This window comes from Falco biarmicus, chromosome 2, assembly GCF_023638135.1.
Source record: "Falco biarmicus isolate bFalBia1 chromosome 2, bFalBia1.pri, whole genome shotgun sequence".
NCBI classification, from domain to species: domain Eukaryota; kingdom Metazoa; phylum Chordata; class Aves; order Falconiformes; family Falconidae; genus Falco; species Falco biarmicus.
In genome coordinates this window covers 32,253,571-32,257,006 of record NC_079289.1, presented here as the reverse complement: position 1 = coordinate 32,257,006, position 3,436 = coordinate 32,253,571, and positions in this window count along the sequence as shown.

Here is a 3,436-nt window from a genome sequence, read left to right as displayed (position 1 = left end):
TTTCGCAATGTCTGAATGTCAGGGGCTTTTCTGGCCCCACGTCTGTGCACGACACTTCACCTCTGGCCAGGTGCTGTGATTCACCTAGGTAAGTCCTGCACACCATCATCACTTAAAATTGGCTGCCAGCCTTGAACTCTTCCTCTTCCACAAATGTTTTAAAGGACATTTTAGAGTGTATTCTTAGTAACGCTTCTAAAAAATTTTCTCTTGCACTCTCAGTAACAGGGAATTTGAATTAGTAAAAGCACAGCTGAAACGAAGAGTTTTCAAGCCCAGGGGAAGAGCTCGAGCCATGAACATGCAGACTTAACTCACCTGCCTGGCTCCACACAGCATCATCATCAGCGCCTACGGGTAGGATCTCTTCCTTAATATACCGTTTGTCAGTGTTGCCTTGTCACCCTTCCTGTCCTGATTTCCCCCTATAACAAAAGAGAAAAATCAGCTTATACAGTAAGTGTGGAGAGCTTCTTTTCCAGTGGTGGTAAGGCATTTGAAATGGACTTTCCCATTCTCCCTGTACCACTTTGCACAAAACCATATAGCTGACCCTATGGGAATCATATATCAGGAGGGTAAAGCCTTCAGGACAGACAGCCTCTGGCTCTGTGCTTGTACCGTACCTGCCACGCTGAGCTTTCACTCATTAGGACGGTCCTGCTGATTAATATGAAATACAGTAGCTTTTAGAGGACTCTTTCCCGGTACTTGGCACATCAAAGCTGTGCAACTCGCGCATCAGCAGTTTCCCCACAATTTGAAGAAATGCAGTACTTGAATGTTCATGTTGAACTTTTCCAGGAAACTGAAGAGAATCAAATGAAGCATTTTATTGAATTCTAAATAGGGTGTTTTTTGTTTGCATGCTTGCTTTCATCAAAAGAAATGTTCGAAACAAAAAGCCCATGGCAAATTAGAGGGATGAAACGCCGCATTTTAAAAGTGCCAAAATTAAAGATTTCTGCTTTGGAAATTTGCCTCCCCCTCTCCATCACAAGCCATTCTGAGATTTTGATATCAAACCGCCATATTTTTCACTTGACCTGATACATATTTTCATTACCAACCCCAATCTTTTTTTGCAAAATGCAAATAAACATTTTGCTAATCTGGCCAGATAGGATCGCCACACAAAGAAGAGTGCTTTTGCTTTTGTAAGCTCATAGTTCATGGAGACTGGTGTTAAATAGAAAAATCAGTCACATCAAAATGACAGTCTTAAAAATCTAATAGATTATGGTAAGCTGCCCATTACAGTGTCACAAGAGATTGTCCACTAAGTATTCACAAACACATCTGCAGCACAGCAACACATCTTCTCCAAAGCCGTATCTGTCCCTGACATCAGAGCTCACCATAAAAAGCAAGTGAATTCAAAGCAACATTTATTGGCTATTTCCTCTGTGAAGCTTCACTTTCTCTATAGCTCTTCTGTTCTCATAATAATATGCTGAAATCTAGTCAGAATATTTTAATCTTAGAGAAAAAAACACAGCTGAAGTAGCTGGAAGGCGAAGGGCTTTGGAGGCAATTTCCTCTGATTCATCAGGAGACAAAGGCAGCGAGATGACTGTGTTTGTGTTAATAACAGTGGAATTGCCTCTCTGGTGCTGTTACCCCTATATTTCTTTGGCTATTGCTGTCATGTCCCATCTTGCAGCCCCTACTTCTTTGCACTCAGGCTGGATGTACCCACGGGAGGTCATGGCAGGACCTCTTGCCATCTCCATCCTGGGGCACTACCCTGAGCTTGGTGGGGCCAGTGAACAGAGCTGCCCGGTGCCATGCTGGTGTTCCCATCACAGCTGCCGACTTTGCCATCAAAACCTTCTTTTCCTTACTCTGAACTCTCCCATCATCCCCCATTAAAAATCAATCTGACTTCACCATTTCTGTGACAATGGCCCTTGGGTTGGGTGCAAGGGTGGCCAGGAGAACACTGGCAAGCTCTTTTGCTGAGAGCATCTGGTGGGACGCAGGATCCCAGGCAGCTCTGCTGGGTGCTGCAGAGATATGTTCAGAGGTGACACCTTCCCTATGGGATCATCTGAAGGAAAATGGTATTATTTGCACGGCTGTAACTCCCTGGGCAGCCGCAGAAGGCAGAGAGTGCAATGCCATCAAATGAGGATTAAACTCTGTGCTGTACTGCAAAATGTCAACTAAATTAATTCCATTTGTAAGCTCCCTGCACATATCCCAAAAGGTAGGGGAGTGTTACGTACATAAGGCTAGAGAGATTTTTATACACAGACATTGCAGGGGAATTTCCACACCACAGTGGGTCTGGAGAGAATACTATGTAAATATGAGTTTAGTCAGCCTCAGCTTTCCTTTGCTATCTTCAAGATATTTGTGCTTGTAGAGGGAATCTTTCCCTCTAGGCAACGCCTGCTTGATCCTACGGGATTTATAATCTCCTACGCTATAGTCCACTGCAATCAAAGGCTTCCGATGGTGCCTCTACTTTGTTTAGATCTGACTTTGTGGCAGGACTTTACAAAGCAATATGTGATCTCAGGAGCTGTCAGACCCACAGCCCAGGAGAGTCTGAAGTCTTCCCGTCTCTGCAGGCTCCCTGTTTTGTTGGAGCAGAGGGGCCCACTGGCACCATGGGTGCTGCGATGTGCAGAGATACGGGTCAATACCACCCAGCTAGGGCAGGTTGGGCTGGTGGGAGTCCACACTTCCTTAAAGGCTAAAAAAGCAGCTATATGTGTGTATATATGCATATACGGATATGGGGACCTATTTACAGATCCAAGAAGAATAGTAACTACTTTCCTAATAATGTGTACATTATACACACTACTATTATTATTATAGACATTCTATGCATTTTTACATTAAATATAATAAATATAATAAATACAATATTATCTCTCTCAAAAAAAAATAATTATGGGCAATAATCGCAGAAGAAGCCCATTGAAACCAGGCAGATTGTTTCACCTATTTCTGTCATTGAAGTTGTGTCCAGACTAGATCTCCAAATTTCTATTTATAACCACTACTCTTGTAGAGAAAACAATCTCCTAAAATAACTCCATTTCTGCACTTTGCACTTGCAAAGGTGTTTGGAAAGCAATTGGTTGCCGTAAATCACACAGAAGACTCTTGAGTGGTCTCCTGTTATGCGGCCTTTGTGCCTATTGCATCCCACCAGTTCTGTAAGGGCGGGCAGAGCCAGTAATACTCCTCTCAGCAGTGTCTGTAGTTTGAAGGGCTGCATCCAGAAGCCTGGATGCCACCATGGTGGTTGACATCAGCTTCAACTGAGGGGCTGCCTACCTCTCTGCAACCCACCGTGGCCACTTGTAGGAATCCTAGAAGGATACGGCAAATATATGGTGATCCAAGCCCCCGTGAATTCTCTCAGCCTCAAGGTCATAAAGACCGTGCTGTTTCTGCAGGTGCACAGATGAGAAGCAGC